Raw genomic sequence first — 24,413 nt, forward strand, 5'->3', positions numbered from 1 at the left:
TCCAGTACAGATGTTGCTGCCAGCCTAGCCAGGAAGCCCTAAGAAGCCAGAGTCTCAGGAAACTAGCCCAGGGGACTTTGAACTTGGAACTTGGTGGAAATGATGCTATGTATTAACTGAGTTAGGCTGCAAATCAGTACTTACTCCCTCAGAGATGGATACAGAGCAGAGTGGGGATTATGTCCCCAGGTATTGAAGGGAATGTTTTCATGTTTATTCTTGCTATACTATTGAAGCAAATATTCCTTTGTAGAAGCTAAGATGACTGTTAAGAAGTTAAATGGAACTGGGATGCTTGGAACCCTAAAATTGAGGGAGGAAACAATTAGTAAGAGATCGAGCCAGTGGCAGAGACTAGATACCCTCAAACCCCCTTAAAAGTACCAGACAACCCTGGGGGAGGGGTGAAATGTGTCTTACCTAGTCCTTAGGAAATGGGTGCCTGAAGAAGTTACTGTTACACATACATACACACAACATACACACATAAACACACACATCTATATTCACACACACACACACACACACACACACACACACACACACACACGCGCGCGCGCACACACACCCTGCACTTGTGGGAAGAGGAAAAAGAAATTCCCCAAACAAGCAAAGATAGTGTTTATATGACTACAAAAACATGGCTGGGAATCATTAACCTAATGATTCCCCTGTGAATAGGGGCTTCCTTTTGTCTAACTCAAATCTAGGCTCCTTCCTTCTTATTTCCTTGGTAAAGAGGGAGAAGAGCCAATCATTCCACCTGGACTTAGAGACAGAAGACCCAGTTTTGTATCTAGTCAACCATATACTAGCTATGTGACTGGGCAAATCACTTCATTTCTCTGAGCCCCAGTTTCCTCATCTGTCAATTAAAAAGGTTGGATTAGATGATCTCTAAATTCTTTGACTTTCCCTATAATCAACAACATTCTTGAGGACCACTTCTTGAGGACCACTATTGGGTACCACAGCCTTCTCTTTAGTAACTAAGTTATTCAAAACCAGGTATGACTTTTAGTGCGTAGTTGTTTTTCAGCTGTGTCTGACTCTTTGTTACCCCATGTGGTTTTTTTTTTTTAACAAAGACACTAGAGTGGTTTTCCATTTCCTTTTCCAGCTCATTTTACAGATGAGGAAACTGAGGCAAACAATGTTAAATGACTTGCTCAGGGTCACACAGCTTGTAAGTTGTCTGAGGCTGGATTTGAACTCTGGTCTTTCTGACTTCAGGCCTAGCTTCTCCACCTAGCTGCCCTTAGTGGGTGGGGTAAATAACTGTCTTTTAGAGTTCCTGGGAAGACTTCTAAAACCAACACTATCCCTGCTACTTGTCCAACTAAGCCTGACATTTTACTTTAGAGATTTATTCCTTGAAAGTTTTTGAGTTTTCGGGAGTCCATTATAAAAAGTCAAATGTTTAGGAAAAGGAATCTTGTAGGCTTTTTGAAAAAGGAAGAGAATGAAAGAGGTGGTAGAGGAGATTACCAAAAATGAAGGATTTTACAAACTTACCCAGAGCAAAATTACTGGATCTATAAACCTTTCTGTTAAAAGCCTCATTCTCTCCAATTTGAGTCATACAGTGGCACTCCTCCAAGCCATCACCAGCCTCCTCATATCTCTTTCAAATTGCAGAATCTCAAATCACATAGATGCAGGACTTTAGAGAGGGGTTGACAAGGGCCAAGACTAAAGACTGACTAATGCAGTGCAAAAAAAGCCCCCTGGATTTGGAGTCAGAAAGCCTGGGTTGGAATTGTCTCTTCTGCTTATTCTGTGTGACTTTGGGCATGTCATATTTCCCTGAGCTTCAGTAATGAAAAGGAGTAATCATGCTTGGACTTCCTTTCTCACAAGGTTGTCACAGGGCAAAGTATTTTGCAATCTTTATCATCATCATCATAACTGACTATATTGCTTTAAGGTTTTTTTTTGTTTTTTTTGTTTTTTTAGGCAATTGGGGTTAAGTGACTTGCCCAGGGTCACACAGCTAATAAGTGTCAAGTGTTTGGTGTGAGGCCAAATTTGAACCCAGGTTCTCCTGACTTCAGGGCTGGTGTTCTATCCACTGCGCCACCTAGCTGCCCTAATTGATTTCCTTTTTTTTCTTTCTTTTCTTTTCTTTTTTAAAGGCAATTGGGGTTAAGTGACTTGCCCAGGGTCACACAGCTAAAGTCTGAGGCCACATTTGAACTCAGGTCCTCCTGCCTCCAGGGCTGGTGCTCTATCCACTACGCCATCTAGCTGCCCCTGCTTTAAGGTTTTCAAAGCAATTTACATCTCATTTAAACCTCACAACACTCCTGTGAGGTAGATAATGAAGATATTGTTATTCTAAAGTTTTACAGATGAGGAAAACAAGGCTCAGAAAGTGTAAACAAATTGATAGTGTAAGCCTTAAAGCACCTTTCTTCTCTCTCTCTCTTCTTCCCTCTCTTCCTCCCTCCGTTCTTTCCTTCCCTCCTTCCTTCCTTCTTTCTCTTTTTTCTTCTCTCTTTCTTTTTCTCCTTCTTTCTTCCCTTTTTCCTCTTCTCTCCTTCCTTCTGGTGAATTATCAGTGGAGTGAGTTCCTAAAGATGGTGATTGTTGGCATTCAGTCATCTCAGTCAGGTCCAACTCTTTATGAGTTCATTTGGGGGTTTCTGGGCAGAGATCCTGGAGTGGTTTACCATTTTCTTCTCTAGCTCATTTTACAGATGAGGAAACTGAGGCAAACAGGGTTAAATGACTTGCCCAGGTCACACAGCTAGTAAGTGTTGGAGGCCAGATTTGAACCCAGGAAGATGAGTCTTCCTGACTCCAGGTTCAACACTTATTCCACTGAACTATAATTGCCAGTGGCTAGGGTGAAGTGTGGGACTCTTTCTGCTTCTAACGATTTCCTTAATAGGGAATCTTTTCATCAGGATTTTTCCTAATGATGTTCTTGGCTCAGAAAACTCACATTTGGTACCTTGGTTGTTTTCTTATGGTAGGTGAAATCTTTTCTTAAAAAAGATTTTTATAGATTCAATAACTGGCTCACTTAGTAATGATTTTGTGGCAATCTGGCAGTAGCCATTTGCTCAATGCGTGTCTGAAAATGAGCACAATAGGTCAAACCATCCACCTACTGAATTTGAAAAGTATCAAGGATGAAAATAATTTAGAAAGACAGCAGCATCAAGTGTCTCTTTTTTTTCTTCTTCGGCAGTTTTGCTGGGAATTTACATCAAAGTTGTGCTAATGTTTGGGGTGAAAGAGAAAAAGTAGATAAACAGCAGATGGCAGCATTTCTCTGCTCTTTGGGCACCAGTTTGATTGGTGGGTGTCTGAGCTGAGGCCTGTGTTCTTAGACCTCTGTGCAGCACAAAGGACAAAGTGGATGAGGATCATTTGCTCCTTTAGAAATAAATCTACTTTGGAGGAATGCTATAAAATGACGAATAGGGCTAATGGAGCTTTCTCTTATTGTAGCCTTCCTAGAACCTTTTCTGTGTCATGGACCCCTTGGGCATATTGGTGAAGCCAATGGAGTCTTTTTCAGAACATTATTTTAAAAAAATTTTTTAACCCTTTTATTTAAAGTTTTGAGTTTCAAATCCTATCCATCCCTCCCTCTCTTCTTCCCTCCCTGAGACGGTAAGCAATCAGATATAGGTTACACATGTGCAATTATGTAAAGTATTTCCATATTAGTAATTTTGAACAAGAAGACTCAAATGAAAGAAAAAAAGAAAGTGGAAATAGCATGCTTCAGTCCATATTCAATCAATATCAGTTCTTTCTCCAGAGGCAGATAGTATGCTTCATCATTAGTTCTTTGGGATTGTCTTGGATCATTGAATTGCTGAGAATAGCTAAATTCAGAATATTATTCTTAAATGCACAAATTAAAATATATAGGATTTTATGTATTTGTGTCCAATTGGACAGGTCTTACAGCAAAAGAAACCAATTATGTTGAAATATACAAAAATCAAAATAAAAATATTTTAAAAAAGCAAATTCACAGACTGCAGGTTAAGAATTCTTGTTCTAGAAAAATCAGTATGAAGAGACTGACAAAAAGGGAAGAAAGGAAGAATAGAAAATAGGGCATAATTACAATGATTATTTTGTAAGGAGTTATATTTCCTATCTTAAGGCCTGTTGGTTTAAATTTTTTTAATTTGAGGTATTTATTTTTTATTTGCTTTTATGGATTTTTAAATTTAGAGTATTTGTATTCTATAGAATACAATATACAGTATGATTCTATAGAATACAGATCTGTGTCTGTAGAGGGAATTTCCATACTAGGAGTTTTCTAGTGATGAAATGAAACAGATGAAAACACAGGCATAGACCAAGTTTAGAAAAATAATATTCCTTTTAAAACTGCCCATTTTATTTTTGGGTAAATAGACACTAGAGAAAGCATAAAACCAATTTCGTTAATTCAGAATAAAGTTGGTAGTGGATTTCAAAATTATTTGTCATTCCAAATTATAGATTTTTTTTTAAAGAAATATAGTTGAATTACTTCTGAATAATTCATAGAAACAAATAAAATGAGATAAGTTGCAATTCATAGTAGCCTGTGTTAGATGATACCAATACTTTCATTGGCACAGGATCACAGATTTAGATCTGGAAGGGACGTTAAAGGCCATTGAGCCCACCCCCTTTATTTTGTGGCTCAGAAAACTAAGGACCTAAAAAATTAAGGACTTACTTGGGGACACACAGTTAATAAGTGTATGAGGCATGATTTGAATCAAGGTCCTCCTAATTCTGAGTCTAGTGCCCTATCCACTGTTAAGGTATAAACTTTAGACAGTTGCACAGGTACAGATTAAGTACCTTCCCCTGGTGACATAGCTAGTAAATATCTGACAAGATTGGAGCCCAAGTCTTCTTGAGTTTTCATGTAGTCCTGTAACTACTGTCCTACATTGTTAGGGAAATACTGCCTAGTGTATTTGTCAACTATGATTTCAGGGTGACCAGAATGGTGTAGGCATCAGATCAAGAAGGAAGAGAATGGTCAGGCAAATTCAGTCACGTCTTTTGGTTATGGGGGGGGAAATTGGCTGATAGACCAGAGGAGACTTGGGTAGATCAATCCCCTCCATACTTGTGTGTCCCATATTGGAACAAGCTTTTATTTTATATCTTGTCATACAAGATCTACCTTGATGAAGCATCCCTGACTCCTTACAATTACTCCACAGCTGTCAGGAACCAGTATGACCAATGGATAAGAGCGCTGGAGTTGGGAGTTGAGAACTCTGGGTTCAAATTCAAACAATTACTAACTATATATTCATTCATCTCTCTATGCCTTGGTTTTCATATATATATATATATATATGTATATGTATATGTTATCTTTAATATATAGTATATAATATGTGTGAATATTATATATATATTACATATAAACATATAAAGAATAGTACCTTCTTCATAGAGATATTGTGAAGGCCAAATGAGATAATATATGTAAAGTGCTTTGTAAACCTTTGTAAACACTATATAAATGTCATCTGTTATATTAGGCAAAACTACCATGATATGATTATAGTAGGTAATACTTATGGGGTTGTTCCAACTTCATATTGAGTTCTAATCTGTCAGTCTGTCTGTGTCTCTCTTTTGCCTCTCTTTCTCTGCCTCTTTGTCTGTCTCTTGGTCTTTTTCTGTTTCTCTGCTTCTTTCTGTCTCTTTCTGTATCTATCTCTCTGTCTCTCTGTGTTTCAGAAAGACTCCCGTTCTCTGGCTAAGAGGCAACCAGATAGTATAGTAGATAGAGCTCTAGGCCTTCATCTGAGTTTGAACCTGGCCTTAGACACTGCTTGTGAGACCCTAAGCCAGTCACTTAACCTCTTCCTGCCTCAATTTACTCATCTTCAAAAAAAGAATAATAATAACATCTACCTCCCTGGATTATAAAGCTTTTAGCACAGTGCCTGGCACATAATAGATACTTAATAAATGCTCATTCCCTCCCTCCTTTCCTAAAAGGGTGTCTGTGCCAGGATTTTCAGGGGTAGGGGTGAGAAATCAGCTTGTGGAGGTTCTTGTTGCATGGAAGGCCATCTCTGCCTCCTTAATCATTAGTGAATCAGTTGTTTGGGGGCTCAGGAACTGGGGCTATCACACAATATCTACCTTTGTTACATGATAATGCTTCAGAAATTTGAGTGCAGGCAAGAGCAAATACAGTTCTCTGTCGTGACTGCCTCTTGGCTTGAGTGAGACCCTCTTCCCTCTTCAGACTAATTGAGGATATGTCCAGCAGGGGATTCAGAAATCAGAGGTCAAGCTGGGTTCTACCCCTTAGTTGGCAAAAGGTTCGAGAAGAATGACTTGGTCCAGGAGAAATCAGACAGTATTTTGGTGGGTAGAAATCCAACCCATAGAATCAGGCTTAGAATGACAAGGAGAACAAGAAGAACATTAGTGGCCACCGGAACAACTCACAGTTATTTACTGTTTTTTTAGTTATTTACTCTTGAAGGTCAGCAATGCCCTTTCCTCACAACTGCATGAGGTTCATAGCGCAAGTATTCTTCGACAGCTTGATGGATCAGTGTGGCCACTTGATCTAGTGATGAAGACTGCAACCCATCCATGCTTGACCAGCTCATGTGACTCAATTTTTTGTTGTTGTTGTTGTTGAGTCTTTTTTCAGTCATGTCTGACTTTTCATGACCCCATGTGGAGTTTTCTTGGCAAAGAGAATGTGACTCTTATTAATGTCCTCCCATAAATCCATAGCAGGCCACCCAATGTCCCTGGGGACTTCCACTGGTTCTCTTTAGAGTCCCTGGATACAAAGAATATCATTGATTTTGTTCCTAGAAAAATGCATAACAAAGTGAAAATACTGAAGGGAAGGAACTAGATCACATGTTCTTAACCTTTGTGGTGTCATGGACTCATTTGGCAGTCTAATAGAGCTTATGGACCCCTTCTCAGAATAATATTTGTTTGTTGCCAACATTCCTAAAAAAGGAAATGCTAAATTTCATTTACAGGTTAGTGAAAATAAAGATGCAATATTTTTCCCATTTCCCCAAGGCATCCATCAGCCCCATGTTAAGAACTCTTAAACTAAGGTGAAGCTTGTCAGTTCTATCTGACTCTTTTTTTAGTTTTTCCCAAATTGATTTGCATGGTCATTTAAACAAATTTTATCACCCCAGCTCCAAATTACTCCTTTGTATTTTTGCTAAGAGGATCCCACATGATGATTTGAAGTCTTAAATTGTCCAGAGATATGCCAGGAGTTGAAAAGGAGTTTTCTAACGCCTAAGTGAGACAAGAGGCTGTGATCAAGGAGCCCAAATCCCCTTCCTCTCAAAGTGGGGGAGCAGTTAAAATGTCAAGGGCTTTTCTAGCTGGATGATTGGGTGTGCTTGGTTGGACCTCGGAGTTGTCCATCCATTTGCTGGAAAGGGGCCCATATTAGTCAAAGACCAGTAGGTGGTAGCAGAGAGCAATAGTAGAGATTCCTAGCAGAGAGCCTCAAAGTGAAGTAGAAGAGATGCAGATCAAAAGGAGACTAGCCAGTTTGTCAACAAGTATTTATCAAGCAGCTACTATGTGCCAGTCACTGTGCTAAGTGCAGCAGAGCAATAAAGAATCCCATATCAGTAGAAAAAGTAACTTGCCCGTTGGCGTCACCAAAGAACAATGGAAATTTGGTGGTATTTAAGACGTGGGTTAACCTGGCTATGTATGTTTGCAGGCCACATGTGTGCCTCCTTCATCTACATTCTCTACAACTAAATAAATAAATATGGAGGAAATCCCTCTTGGTTGGTAAAATAAAGATATGTTTTCCCCCATTCCACAAACTCCTTGAAATCTATCTATGGATCCTTTCGGGGGGGGGAGTGTCTGGGGACCCCATGTTAAGAACCTTTGATGTAATATAATTCATTTCTCAGAATCATATCCAAAATATTTCCCAAATGCATTTAAAACAGTTCAAATTTGAAGTCTAGTTGAATGGACTCAGGGAGAGAATAAACATGAGGAGTAATCGATGTGCCAACACATGAGTACAGCTATCAAAGTATTCCTTCTCTCTCAGCCAGTTAAAAAACTTTCTCCAGCTTCTCTAGTTGGGCCATGTTTTGAAGCAGTCAACGTGCATCAGGATTTGGGGTCGTAGCTGTGGAGTGAGGAAGAGGGATGGGTATTTGAAAGCACATTGCTGGGACTCCCAAGGAAGAAAATTAACATAAAAAACCCCAACAAAGAACAAACACTTACTGAGCTTATGTTATGTGCAAGATCCTGTGCTAGACATTATAGATACAAAGATAAATAAAACAGTCTCTGCCCTCAAGAGGCTTTCCTTTTAATAGGAGGAATAAGACAAGTAGATAGATATTCAAATAATAATGATTCAAAAGATAATTATGATAAGCACGTCAGTACACATAAAAGTCTTGTAATAAATTTTGAATTAGTCTGGGGGCACAGGGATCAGGGAAGTCTTTATGGGGAAATAAAAGACATATAATTCTAGAGTTGCAAGGGACCTAACCCAGTTCTCTTCAGGATGAAGGCTGGTATTCTAATTAGATGTACAGAGGTGTATAGTTTTCACACAACTAAAGACAGTTCTAAACAATTGGAGAAATATTAATTGCTCATGGGTAGGCTGAGCCAATATAATAAAAACAACAATTCTACCTGAATTAATTTAATTATCCAGTGCCACACCAAACAGCCAAACAACCAAATCAAACAACCAAAGAATTATTTTATAGAGCTAGAAAAAATAGTGACAATTCATCTGAAAGAACAAAAGATCAAGAATATCAAGGAATTATGAAAAAAAAGTTAAGGAAGGCAGCCTAGCAGCTCCAGATTTCAAACTACATTACAAGCAGAATCATCAAAATAGTTCTGGTACTGGCTAACAAATAGAGTAGTGGGTCAGTGGAATAGATAAAGTATATAATACACAATAGTATTACACCATAATAGTCTAGTGTTTAATAAACCCAAAGATCTAAGTTTTTGGGGTAAGAACTCACTATTTGACAAAAACTTCTGGGAAAACTGGAAAGCAGTTTGGCAGAAACTAGACATAGACCAATATCTCAAGCTGTATACCAAGATAAGGTCAAAATGGATAGATACATGACTTAGACATAAAGAGTGATATCATAAGTAAATTAGAGGAGCATGAAAAAAAAATGTACCTCTAAGATCTATGGACAAGGAGTTTATGACCAAACAAGAGATAGAGGCGATTATAGGAAGTAAAAGAGATCATTTTGATTATGTGAAATTTAAAAGCTTCTGAACAAATAAAACTTATGTAGCCAAAATTAGAAGGAAAACAGGAAACAAAATAAAATTTTGCAGCAAGTTTCTCTGACAAAGGCCTCAATTCTGAAATATATAGAGAACTGAGCCAAATTTATAAATATAAGAGCCATTCCTCAGTTGATAGATGGTCAAAGTATATGAACAGTCAGTTTTCAGAAGAAGAAATCAAAGTTATCATTAATTACATGAAAAAATGTTCCAAGTCATCAGTGATCAGAGAAATGAAATTAAAACAACTCTGAGATGCTACCTCACAACTATCATATCGACTAACATGACACAAAAGGAAAATGACAAATGCTTCAGGGGATGTGGAAAATTGATTAGTGGAGTTGTGAACTGATCCAACCATTCTGGAGAGCAATTTGAAACTATGCGCAAAGGGCTATAAAACTGTGCATACCCTTTGACCCAGCAATACTACGACTAGATCTGTATCCCAAAGAGATCACAGAAAAGGGGAAAGAGTCTAGTTATACAAAAATATTTATAACAACCTAGTGGTAGCAAAAAAACTGGAAATTGAGGGGATCCCCATCACTTGGGAATGGCTGAACAAGTTGTAGTATGTGATTGTGATGGAATACTATTTTGCTATAAGAAGTGATGAGAAGAACCTAAGACTTATATGAACCAATGCAAAGCGAAGTGAACAGAACCAGGAGAACATTGTACATAGTAACAGCAATATTATTATAAGGATCGACTGTGGAAAACTTAGCTATTCTGATCAAGACACTGATCTAAGACAATTCCAAAGGACCCCATAATAAAAATGTTATCCACCTCCAGAGAGAAAACTGATGTACTCTAAATGGCAATTGAAGCTTACTTTTTTCACTTTCTTCATTTTTATTGTTTTATTTTGTTTGTGTTTTCTTATGCAACATAGTTAATATAGAAGTATATTTTGCTTGACCTCACATGTAGAATTGAAAACAAATTGCTTGCCTTCTCAAGGAGTGGGGAGGGGCAGGTTGGAGGGAAAAAATTTGGAACTCAGCATTTTAAACAACGATTGTTAAAAAAATTTTTACGTGTAATTGGGAAATATCTAATGAAACAAATGAAAATAATTTAAAAAATATGCACAGAGACTGAGCTGCCTGTTTGTACTGTCCTGTACTGATTAATACTGGGTGTGGCCCAGTAAAAGAGAAGGCTAAGATTAACTGGTCTGCTACATTCCCCTTTCCATGAGGAATGGAATAGTTCCCTCAAGAGGAACAAGGAGAGGAATGATGAAATATCCCATTAAATTCTGAATTGTCATCTAGAGATTTTCTTTGCTCAAGGGTATATTCCCTTTCTGTAATGATGCTACTGGTGGCTATGTTTGATGTGTGTGTATATATATGTATATGTATATGTATATATATATATATATATATATATATATATATACACATACACACACATATATACATATATATGTATGTATACATACACACACACACACATATATATATAATATATATACACACACATATATTTTAAAATACAAAGAAGCTTGGAGGAAAAAAGGGAAGAAAACCAAAGTAGAAGAAAAAAGAGGCCTTAAATGTAGGCTGGGTTTTTATGAATTCAGAAAACAATTTAAGGGAATTAAATATTCTTTAAAAAGTAGTGGCTGGGTTTTTCCAGTTCTCAGAGATGTAAATATTATTCAACTCAGTAAGTATTTCAAATATTTTTATTTGTATTTTCTTTTTGCATCACCTTTATTTCCAAATATATCCCTCTGCCTTCCCATCCCTAGAACACCATCTCCTACAAAAAAGAATAAAAGTCAAGGGGCATTTATTAAGCTTCTATTATGTGCTAGGCACTTGCTAAGCTTTGGAGATATAAAGAAAGCCAAAAACTGTCCCTATACTCAAGGAACTCACAATATAACTGGGAGAGAGAGAGAGAAGAGAGAGAGAGAGAGAGAGAGAGAGAGAGAGAGAGAGAGAGAGAGAGAGAGAGAGAGAATCTGAGAGACAGAAATAGAGACAGAAAGAGACAGACAGATACAGACAGAGAGAGAGAACATGTAAACAACTACATACAAACAATTGTTTGGAGATAATTTCAGAAGGAAGGCACTAGCATTAAGAAGGACCGAGAAAGGCATCTTGCAGAGGGTGGAATTTTAACTGAGACCTGAAGGAAGCCAGAGAATCCAGCAGATAGAGATGAAGAGGGAAAAAATTCCAGGCATGGGGGACAGCCAATGAAAATACTTGGAGTGTAGGAGATACAATGCCTTGTGTCTTTCTTATCCAAAAAAGAAAGGTGGGGAAAGCAGTTCAGCAAAACCAACCAGCCCATCAACCAAGTCTGACAGTATATGTTATACTCCATATCAATAGATCCCTTCAACAACCCCTTGTAAGCATACGTTATGTGCAAGACACTGAATTAGGTGCTGGAGATACAATAACAAAAATGAAAAAGGTATCTGACTTCACAGAGCTTGCATTCTACCATATTTAGGGGCCATGATAAGTACACAAAGAAGTACACACAAAATGACACAAAATAATGAAATAATCCCTATTAACAACCAGGGAGAGGGACAATAAGGAAAAGCCTCATATAGGAGGTATTACCTGAGCTATATCCTAAAGAAGATAAGAGATTTGGATCAGCAGAGGTGACAAGGGAAATCCCAGACATTGGGGGGAGGGGGTTGGTTCCTGTGCAAAGGCAGGAAACAGGAAGCAGGACGTGGAATGTCACATTATGGAGAACAGCTAGTAGACCAGACTGATTGGAATGCAGAATAAACAAAGGAGAATAACATGAAATAAGGCAGCAAAGGTTAGAGGGAGCCAGATGGTGAAGGGGCTAAAATACTACACTAGATGTTTTGAGTCTTCTCCAGCTAACTGCAGCCTGTTGGTGGTTCTAATCCCCATCCTTAGCTATGGAATAACAAACAGACACAATTAAGTATTTCTTATCAGGAGAAACACCTATATAATTCCTCCTTATTGAATCTCTAACTTCCTTTGAAGCTCACCTCAAAGGTCTTTTCCTTCAAGTTGCCTGTCCTAGTCCCTCTAGTTGCTAATGCCTTCCACAGCCTGAGAATAACTTTGCATCTGTCATATAAGTGTGTATGTGTGCAACCACATGCATGTAAGTATATATGTGTATATATATATGAACACACATGTATACATGTATATACATGCACATATATATGCATCTAAATATTTGGTATTTCTGTTTACATATTATTAGCCTCCTGAACTTCCCCACACATACACAGTAGAATACAAACTCCTTAAAGACTGGAATTATTTCATTTTTGTCTTTGTATCCCAGTACCTACCTCATACCTGGCATATAATACTTAATAAATGCTTGTTGAATAAATGAAAGGACAGAGGAAGACAAGACCCAAATGGAGAATGGACTTGATGTATTTGAACTGAGGTATGATAACAAGGTCATATGGACATATGGCTTCCCAAGGGGCAGCCATTCATATTGCTGGATTCTAGGTGCACAGTCCACCATTTTTTAAAGGTCATCAGTTTACCTGAATCTTATAAATTAATGTTCATCCACAAGCCCAAAGGCTTCTTTTCTAGTCTAAAAAATCCTAGCCATACCATGAACTAGAAGCTCTTCAAAGCTATACTGCCTTGGTGGTTTCTCAGGGCTGCTTTGAAGTAGAGTAGAGAATGGTCTCTATTGTGCTTTCCCCTTTGATTTCTTATGGATTTCTGTCTTCAGATTAGCGATTCCCTGCTCTGTGTATTGCAGTGAAGCAAACGCAGATACTTCCTATCACAGTCTGGTGGTCAGCAGTGGCTAGGGTGTGTATGTAAGAGAGTCTCTGGTTAAAGAAAGCAGCATTTTGGCTTTTCTATGTATAGGGACTATTCTCAGTGGAGCAGTTCAGAAGAGTGTTATGATTGCCTCAGGCAACATGAGAAAGCAGAAGGGTAAGATGCTACAGGAGTGCCTTTGAAAGCTGCTGGGGGTAAAATGCTAAGTTTCTCTTTGCTAAAGGGAACTTGGAGTGATCCCAAAAAGGTGAGACCTCATTGCTTTGATTATTCAATAAGGATAAAACACATACAAACACAGAACTCATTTTTTTTAAGGAAAATTATAATACCTTGGATCAAGAAGAAAGGGAGGCTTATTTCATTTATTTCACTGCCCCTTGTAACCCAACAGCTAGGTGGCCCAGTGCTGGGCCTGAGTCAGGACAACCTGAATTCAAATTCAGTCTTAGACACTTTACTAGCTGTATGACCCTAGGCAAGTCACTTAACCATGTTGACCTCAGTTTCTTCATCTGTAAAATGAGCTGGAGAAGGAAAGGGCAAACCACTCCAATATCTCTGCCAAGAAAACCCCAAATTGGGTCATGAAGAGTCAGACATGACTGAACAACAAATTCCTGTAACCTCTATACAGTGGGTAAGGCTGGTCATGGGAGTGGAGGGGGCTAGTTAAAGAATGTGTGTGGGCTGATAAATCTTTTGAAATGGAAGGTTATATTCCTAAAAAAGAGGGAGAGAGAGAGAGAGAGAGAGAGAGAGAGAGAGAGAGAGAGAGAGAGAGAGAGAGAGAGAGAGATGGGGGGGTGTCTTAGTGTGTGGGTTAGCAGATTACTTCTTGTCAGAATTGAGAGTGATTGTCAGACATTGTCTGATAATGTCCAAAAACACTGAGACGAGCCTGGGTCATTCTTGGCAAGGCAACTCTTCCCTTGAGTGGTTGCTGATTTGGTATGATTTCAAGGACCCCAGAAAGGTCCCCTGCTCTCCTATTTCTGATGCCCAAATTGCACTGCAGAGAATTATTCTCTTTGGGTTAAGGTACTATTTCTTATTAAAAGGCAAATACCCTTGGAGGTATAACACACTCATTTACACTGTTGTATATATTAAGTTTATCAGAGACTTCACAAGTAACAATGGAGAATAAACACTGGGATGGAAGTTTTGAAAGGAAAAGGTGGAGAAAGCATGGTCATTCCCCAGTGGGAGCATGTCAGGGTGGAGAATTTGGAATAGCCAGTGAGCAATGGAAAAGGGCATTTGAAAGGAGAAGTGAGAGGGTTCCAGTGTAGAACAATGTGGGGAGAGGAAAGAGAACTAGCCAGAAATCAGGAGACCAAGATTTTGTTTCTGGCTCAGCTGTTTGAGCTTTTCTAAGCCTCAGTTTCCTCATTTGGAAAATGAAAGTGTTGGGACAGATGGTCTTTAAATTCCCTTCTAGCACTAATATTTTATGGTTCCAAGAGAAACTTCACCTTCCTCATCAGTTCAGGCTCTGAATCTCTGTCTATTTATGCTTTTGATTGAGTTATTAGAGGTCCAATACTCCCTTTCAGGTTGTTCCCTCTAGTGGTAAATAAGATGAACCTTCAGAAGTATGAGACTCACACAAGAGCCAAGAAATAGGTCAATTAGCATCACCAGTTCCACCCCCTGGAAACTTAGCCTATTCAGAGGCTGCTTTCAGGTCTCCCTAGCCCTACCCAGGGATAGACAATCAAGTGGAATTGCTTCAAGGGAAGTTCATTCTCTTGGGAACACAGGGAATTTAAATGTCTTTCCCATGGTCATATAAGGAGTACATGGCAGAGCTGATATTTAAACCCAGTTTTTAAACTCTGAATCTATTGCTTCTTGCATTATGTCATATAAGGAGGAGCTCAACCTTCATTGGTTAACTTGTACTGGTCAACTTTGCTATAGTCTGGGGAGGTTTTTCTCTAAGTAATGCTTTAGGTAGTTGCCACCGCAAACAGGGAGCTGCTCTTTTAAAAGCAACCTGATTCTCCTAATTTAGCCACAATATTTATATCACAGGGAACATTGTAAAGATGGCATTAGATAATATATAAAAAGTACTTTGCAAACTTTAAATTGATGCATAAATAGCAATTTTTATTGTTATATTACTAGGTGAATATACCCATATTTTCTTATTATGTGAATCTCTTTGTCTTGCTACTGTGCACAGATATACCATGTAAACATCTATCTGCATATTGCAAGGGCAGAGTCAAGATATCAGAGTAGGGGGCAGCTAGGATGGGGTCTGGTCAGGAGCACCAAGCATGGAGCATTTCAGCACCCAGGAAATAAAATATGGCTGACACTGAACACTAGGGCAGGAAGTACCAGGGCAGTAAAAGATCCCAGGGGATCCCTGAACTAGTACAGGGTCCACGAATGGGTGCTCTCCGGCAGCTCTGTTGACCATTACTCAGTTCTGGGTCATAGATCCAGGACATATCCAGGAGGAGACATTGAGGTGATGGAGGAGATTGTGGGCCCTGGCTGTGTAGTGATTGAGGAGCAAGTTCAGAAGCAAACAGTAGCCATGCATCTCCAAACCCAGGATCAGAGCAAAGGCTGAAAAGCCTGCAGTGGAATAACCAAGGCAGGAATTACAAACCAATGGAGATCCTGCATTTCAATCACTCTGAACCTACAGAATCTCCCAGTGGCTAAGTCCAGCAGGAATCTACTGAAATTTTCACTCAGGAACAAGTTGACAGGCCCAAACCTAGGTCAGGAATTGGTGGAACTCAAATGAAGAGGGCAATGAGCTGACTTCACCCAAGGTCACATCACTTTGTAGCATTGAAAGTTTGCAGGCCCTAAGCCAGAGCTGTGAAAGTAGCAGAAGGATGCAAGAGGACAGACGTTCAGACATTCCTCCCAGAAGTGTTCACAGCCCAGTCTTAACATAAAGTCCAAAGTCAAAAAGTAGACTGGAAGAAGGAACAAACAAAAAAGAATACCATTATAAAGAGCTATTATGGTGAAGCTCATTAAAACTCAGGGGACTTCAAGATACAAACCCAGAAGAAGAGAATGACTTGAAAACACCTACATACAAAACCTTCAAGAAAAATGCAGCTTGGACACAAGTCCAACTAGAATTTCAGAAAGAGATAAAACAAGAGCTAAAAATAGCTAAAACTGATTTTTAAAAACCAAATGAGAGAGGTAGAGGAGAAGTTAGAAAAAGTTAGAGCAGTTAGATATGATAGACCTCTGGAGAATACTGAATGGGTATAGAAAGGAATAGAAATAGATAATTATATATTGGCTGAGTATGGCACCTTTACAAAAATTGACCATGTTGTTACAGTATAAATACCTCACAAATATGGAAAATCAGAAAAGAAGGTATGCATGTTTCATTCCAAGTAGAATGTAAAGTCCTTGATGGCAAACTAGTTTGGTTTTGTCTCTATCTCCAGTATCTAGCATATAAAGGCTTAGTTAATGCAGAGTAGCAGACATCCACATGGTACTTTCCTACCTGGTAGGGGGGCATACAGATTCATTCCATGTGAACGGTAAATAACAACAACAATAAAGTACATTTATAGATAGATCAATTTAAGGTTTACAGAGTGCTTTACCTACATTATCTAATTTGATCCTTACAACACACGTATGGTTCATTACTACTGGTAATGTAGGGGAATTATGACTTTCTAGAAACACAGCTTCCCATTTGTAGTGTCAACTACCCAACGAATTACTTTGAGAAAAACCTTCCTAAATGACAGCACAGTTAGCCAGTGCAAGATAATCAATGAGAGTTTGAGTTCTTCTTTATGTGGTGCATTGTAAGGAACACTGGATTTGGAGTCAGAAAACCTGGGTTCAAATCCAAGTTCTGTCACTGAACACTTGTGTGATGATGGGAAAGTCATTTAAACTTCCAGGGTCTTAGTTTCTTTATCTGTAAAATGAGAGGATTGGATGAGATGGTCTTTGAGAGCCCTTTCTGCTCTAGATTAATGACTTCTATCGTCATTGATGAGGGAGTTGGGCTAGATTACCTCTATGAGGACCCTATAGAAAAGTTTTTTTCTTAAAAAAATAAATTTAATTTTGTGCAAACATGTAGAACTGTGGAGGAAGCTATGGTCTAGCTAAATGACTGCTTTAGCTGCCATCTGGAGGTGTGTTTGTTTCTGACCTTGGACCACAGATCCTGGTTCAGGACCACAGACAGTGCATAGCCGCTCTCATTCTATCTGGAAGAAAAGTAAATGGTGGGAACTACTCTGATTGTAGGATCATAAACTAGAGCTGGAAGGAATCTTAGAAATCCTTCCAAGCCCTTCATTTTCCTGATGGTCCTCACTTCAGTGTAAGCTCTGGCTTTCCTAGCTACTAGAAATATGAAGTAGTAGCTCATAATAATAACAATATCTAAAAGTTACCTAGCATTTTAAAGTTTATAAAACATTTTAAATATATTATCTCATTTGATCCTCACAACAACCCTATGAAGCAGGTGATATTATTATCACCTAGATATTGCATTTATTTGAATATACTTCTATTTCTATTAACCAGTGATTCTACAAAGCAGAGTCTACCATCATTCATCTCTGGAAAAGACTGAGTGAATATTCTGAGAGTAGTTCTCAGGGCCTTTCAGGAGCTTTCTAAAAGGCCCTGAGAACTACAAAACAGTTTTTTCTAGATGAAGAAACTGAGGCTGAGTAAGTTTCTCAGGGTCACAATCTAGTAAATATCTGAGGCGAGATTCAAACTCAGGTCTTTCTGACTCCAAGTCCAGTGCTTTATCTACTACACCACTAGTTCATCTCCCTATGACCTTAGAAGTCATCTTACCACCCCTAATATATGCATTGCTTTCTTTTCCTTTCTTTATTCTTGTTTTTCTCTCTATCTCCTTCATTTTCCACTCTCCTTTCCCTATTTTCCTCTCTCTCTTCTTCTCTTCTTTCGCTTCTTTGCCTCAGACCCAATGAGAGCACCTATTCCCAAATGTAGACACACCTCAGCACTGCTGATAGACAACAGAGGTATGGAGATGGCTGACTGTTGCCAAGGATGCTCTTGAACTGCTGAGGAAGAGTGAGCAAGGAGCAGTGAAGTAAACACTGTGATATTAGCCCTGGCCCTGGCCCTACATTTGAACATACTGAAGCACAAGGAGATTTTTTTAGGTTAGGGCAAATATATATTCAACACTGAGAGGGCTCATTCCCTCTCTTAAATTTTTTGGTTGTCTGTGGAAAATGTAGATCTAAGGAAATGTCTGATGTCATGTGATCTTTTGAGATGGCGAAGCTAAAGCAGTTATTATTAATTTCAGGCACTTGGAGCCATGTATTTCTCACCTCAGCTTCAAATAATTAAGCTTTAATTCCACCATTAATTTTTAAATGTCTGCATTGCTTATGTTTAAAACTTTCAGAAGGTACTTAGAAACTAATTTTTCCCTCTGTGCAATCTAATGGTGTTTGAGAATTGTGAATCAGGATGGCTGAACACAACTGTGGGTAATTACTCTGCATGGTTCGATGATATGTTTCTTTCCTGAGGGATAGACTCATTTCTAGATGTGCTTAACTCCCATTAGAGTTAATGGAAGCTGTGTGTGCACTAAAAGAAGAATGCAGCAAGCAATAAGTGTGTAAAAACTGAATGTCACTGGAAGCTGAAAACATGGACAAATATGATCGTGCTTTGAATTTATGTAACTAGTATACAGGGTCTAAATGTGGAATGGTAGGAAGAGATTTGGGTCAAAGGAAAGCTGAAAGGGGAACCGAGGAGCCCAGCTCATGGAAGCTAGAACTTTCTTGTACTTTCCATGGACATTGTGGAAAAGGAAATAAATTGAAGATTGTTTTATAGCTCTCAGGGCCTTTTAGGAAGCTCCCAAAAGGCCCTGAGAGCTACTCTCAGAATATTCACTCTGTCTTTCCCAGAGATGAATGATGGTAGATTCTGCTTTGTAGAATCACTGGTTAATAGAAATACAAGCATATTCAAATAAATACAAGAAAATTAAAATCATGCATATATTGTTACATGTAAGAAAACCTACTTTTAGAGCCATTAGTATTTGGTGCAGTCCTTAGCCCAGAATTTAAACTCTGGATTTACATGGATCTGGTTCAGTCTTAGGGGCTTCTCACAAGTAACTCTCTTTGGCTCATGTTCCTACCCAAGGTTACCCCTGGGAACATCAGAATATTGCTGTGTCTAGGTCTCTGTAGAAAAGGTAAAAAGACTCCCAGTTCTCAGACAAGCATTTAGGACAATGCATCAACTACAGGAAATATTTTATTTAAACTGACAAAAAAACCCAAACAACCAAACAAAAATATGAAAAGGCAAAATTGGCTCTTTCTTCTCTAGGGGGCTTTCACTTCATCACTTCTCCAGACTTACAGTATGGCTCTGTAGTTGAAGGCTCCTGAAAAAGGGAAATCACTTGGAGTGCTAGAGAATCAAACAACCCACCCTTACAATGAGTCCTCACCTCCCCAAAGGGCAAACAGTCAACAAGACTTAGAGCATTATACTGGGATTCAATCACTCCAACTAAGAGAAAAGATTGAGGATCTCTGGGGCAAGGGGGGTGGAACTTTGTACCCAGAACCTTTAGAATTAGAAAACTATTAGTGCTAATAGGAGCAAGTTTGGTCCCTCACATTGGGCCTCTGTCCCTGCTTATTTTCTGCTTGGACTCCTGCTTGGTCTCCAAACTCTTCCACATGGTTTAGGATAGAAGTTCTTAATCTCTTTTTGTGTTCATGTATCCTTTGGCAGTCTGCTGAAGTCTATGGGTCCATTCTCAGCATAATGTTTTTAAAATAATAAAATAAAATATAGGATTGCAAAGGAAACCAATTATATTGAAATGCAGTTTTAAAAACAAGTTCACAGACTCAGGGTTAAGCATCCCTGGTCCAGGAGCTCAGCATTATCCAGGAACGCCTGTTTTTCTGTCCAGGAAGCTTGGTTCTGTAATATCTTGACTTGTCCACAAACTCCTCTGCTAATATAATCTTTGACTATGTGTTTCCTCTCTCCCTGGAGTCACACAATTCCCTGAAATGACCTCACAGATGTGCAGGCTTCCTCTCAGAAGAATTGAGTCTGATCCTCTGTAGCCCTTTTCCTATCTGCATCTCCCAGGTCAGCTCTCATTGAAAAACCAAATCCAAAAGTGAAGCTCAACGTGTATATTCTGACATTGACTCCATCACACATTTTTAGTTTGTATCAGTGAGCCAATGATAACTCAGGGCCAATCAAGACAACATCTTCAATGCCAGAACAAAAATCATATGTGTAGTTGGTAATAGGTACTCCCAGCAATGCCTGGGTGCGTTCTGCTTAGACTAGCTATTTGATTTTGGGCAAATCACTTAATCTCACCTGAATTTCAGTTCAGTTTCCTTTTCTGTAGAGTGGAACAGCAGTGCCTATATCATGAGGTTGATGAAGTGATGGAATGAACCCTCATTTTAGGCTTTGTCAGCTTAAAACTGTACTAAGACTTTTGGAACACCCTATATAAGACCTTTCTCTTCTCAAAAAATTTTTTTTTTTTGGTGAGGCAATTGGGGTTAAGTAACTTGCCCAGAGTCACACAGCTAGTGAGTGTTAGGTGTCTGAGGCCAGATTTGAACTCAGGTCTCCTGACTCCAGGGCCAGTGCTCTATCCACTGCACCACCTAGCTTCCCTCATAAGACCTTTCTTAAACCATAACATATTAAAATGTCAACTCTTACCATTATTATTATTATCAGCAAACCAGAAGTAAAACCTATAGCCACTCACAGAAACACAGATAGAAACATGGGATTAAATGGCTGCTCCATTTTGGGGTAACTCTAATAGAGAAATTTTCCTTACACCACTTTCCCCCCATTTCTCCTAGCTCTGTCCTCTGGAGTCAAACAAAATAAATATAATCCCTTTTCCAGGTAACAGCCTTCAAATATTTGAACACTGTTGTTATGGCCTCCATGAGTCTTTTTTTCCTCAAGCTAAGCATCCTCAGGTCCTTCAACTGAGCCTCAGAATACATATTCCTTTAGCTGGGTTTCTCATTCTATCTGTGGCACTAATGACAAATCTGATGAAATCTGAGCTCATGAAGAAACAAACATCCCTCCTGGTGTGTGAGCACATTCATTTTCATATTAATAAACAGAGGATATAGAAGAAATGCTCTGTTCTCTAATGTATCATTATCTTCTTCCTCTTCCTCCTCCTCCTTCTTCTCCTCCTCCGCCCTCCTCCCCCATTATTTCCAGGTACATGTCCAGTTTTCCTGAGCACTGGATTGGTAATGTCCTTGGAATAATAATGCCAGCTAGTTTGTCTACTGTTTACTTCTGATGGAGTCTCTATTTAGGTCTTCTGTGATGTACACCTGCATATTAGTAGATATGTAGGGCAAATCCCTTATCTCTTTTTTCCAGACACATCACCCCTTTGGTGTGCAACTGTTATTTTTTCTAAAAAATGTATTCTGAGTAAAAAGGAAAGCATTGTGCATATCAAGCTAAACCCCTGAAGGTATGTTGTAGCTACTAAAAAAAAAAAGCATTTGACTAAACAGCTTAGATTGGGCAATTTTAATTCATAACATATGTATGTATATGTGTACATATATAAATATATGCAACACATATAAATACATAAGTGTTTTGTATATCTATATATAATTTAGAACGCAGACTAGCAAGTGCAACATATGTGTATATGTGTATACTTTTCAATTTCTAAATTTTAAAATTAATGTATATATATACACACATAAATATGTGTACATACATACACACACACACACATATACTTTAAAACATGAGGGACTTGGATTAGATGACTTCCAAACCTTCTTCCATTTAAAAATTTAAATGCATGCATATATACACATACATATATACACGTATATACGCAAATGTACCATGTATTTTAAATGTATGCAAATGTGTATATGTATATATATATATACACATGTGTATACATGTACTTTAAAATATGAGGGACTTGGACTAGATGGCTTTCAAAGCTTCTTTCATTTAAAAAATCAAAAGGCATTTACACATACATATATTCAAATGCATGTGTATATATATATATATATATATATACATACATATGAACACGCATTTTAAAATTTAGAAATGGAAAAATATGCCTATGTGGTCATGAAGAGTCAGAGACAACTCAACAATGACTAAACTAAACCAATATACATAGAGTTGTTTCCTCCTCTGTAAACTGAGATGTTTAAACTGGATGCCTTCTAGTTTCCTGTCTAGCTATAAAATTGTATGGTCTTTAACAATGATACCACAATTTGAGGTATCTTTCCATTCTAGGAAGACCATGTGAAAGGGAAAGATTTGACCTATTATTTTCTTTTAACCCTAAGCAAACAGAGTAAACAGGATAATAAGGGGAACGCTTAACCTACATAAGGGAACAAGCTATCTTCAAGCATTTTAGAACCACTTGTTTCCTTAAAAATAATATATTTGCTCATTTTAGATCATCTTTATCTATTCACTATAGCAAGTCAGGAAAGATTTCTGCTTGACAGTATTTAGGTTAGTTTAATTCATATTTCTGCACTTACTTGAAAGTAATCAAAGCATATTTAAAAATTACTCTGAATATCAGATTTTTCATTACATGAAAGAAATTTCCCTTTTAAGCTGATGAGTCCAAATTAGGGAAGTACAGGATTCTAAATGAAGCATGTGATTTATTTGTGGTATAGAAGGGCAACCACCACTAGGAGAGACATTTTGTGATCTAGGCGAGGACCCTCACGTGTCATTTTAACCTCTCAGCTCCAAGAAAGCTTGGTCTGTGTGACTCTGAATTCTGAGAAGATTCACTGCCTGCTGGCTATCATTAGATGCACCTAGAGCTCAGGTCATTGTGACAGGGGCAGCTAGCTTTGTAGGTTTCACTGTTACACGTTTGCCTCTGGAGGCTCTTGGCTTCAGCCCAAATTGGAGGGCTCAGAATTAAGCTTCCCTGGGCTGAGGAGGGACAGGGGAGAGGTGAGGCTGTGCAGTTCCATCAGCGTGCAACGGTTCCACAGCTTTTTTTTTTTTCCCAGTGGCTTTGTTATGAGGAAGATTTTTGTGTTTCAGGCTCACCTCCAGTTCTTGCCATGTGCCGCGTGTAGCTTCAGACACATTTTATTTTAGGATTTTCATCACATGCAACTCAGATAAATTAATGAGTTCTCTATGGGGCAAATTTCTTGGAGAGATTTGTTGCTAAGGACCAGTAACACATGTCCCTCATCTTGTTGGGATGTTAACTTGATTAAATGTTGGTCATCTCACCTCAGGCAAACGTGACAGAGAAGTCTTGCTAGAGAGGACGCCTTGTGCAGAGAATAAAATGTGATTGATTTGGCTAGCTTACCCTGCTCTAATTGCATGGAGGAGCCAACAGGTGCTCAAGGCTTTCAGAGGGTTTCTTCTAGCTCATGCAGGACCCAACAATTTAAAATCGGTGATTTCATAGGTATATACTCAAGTCAACTGGTATTTACTGAGTGCTTATTATATGCCCAGCATAGTGTTAAGCACTGGGGATGGGAAAACAGTTCAAAAGGAAACAGACAAGGACCCTGTCTTCATGAGTCTTGTGATTCTTAGAGAGATTAAGATATAACGCAAATTGGGCTGTATGTCATTGGATACAGTCTCACACTGCTATTTAAGCACTCAAATGGGGAGGGATCGACAAGTAATGAATTGTTGCATTCTGAAGAAAGATAAATTCGAGATGAAGTGATAAAGTTGAAGAAAGATAGATTTGGATAAGTAGAGAGTAGAAAGGAGGGCATAATAGGCATGGGGCACAGCATGAGCCAAAGCAGAGGTAGAAATGAGCGTTGTTATGGAATACTACTGTGCCGTAAGAAATGATGAGCTCAATGATCTTAGAAAAACATGGAAAGACTTGCAAGAAATATTGAAAAATGAAATGAGCAGAATCAAAGGAGCATTTATATACAGTAACAGCAATATTGTTTTAAGAACAACTTTGAGTGAGTAAATTATTTTGACTATTATAAAGGATATAAAGAAAAACACTATCTGCATCCAGAGAAAGAACTAAGTAGAAGTACATATAGAATAATTTTACATATACACATACATATATATCCATATACACATACATACACACACACACACACACACACAATATATATATATATATATATATATATATATATATATATATATATACATATACATATACCTATTTGTGTCTAATGGTAGCCATCTCTGGGG

Source organism: Phascolarctos cinereus, unplaced genomic scaffold (genome assembly GCF_003287225.1).
Source record: "Phascolarctos cinereus isolate Bilbo 61053 unplaced genomic scaffold, phaCin_HiC Scaffold_5;HRSCAF=322, whole genome shotgun sequence".
In the NCBI taxonomy this organism is placed as follows: domain Eukaryota; kingdom Metazoa; phylum Chordata; class Mammalia; order Diprotodontia; family Phascolarctidae; genus Phascolarctos; species Phascolarctos cinereus.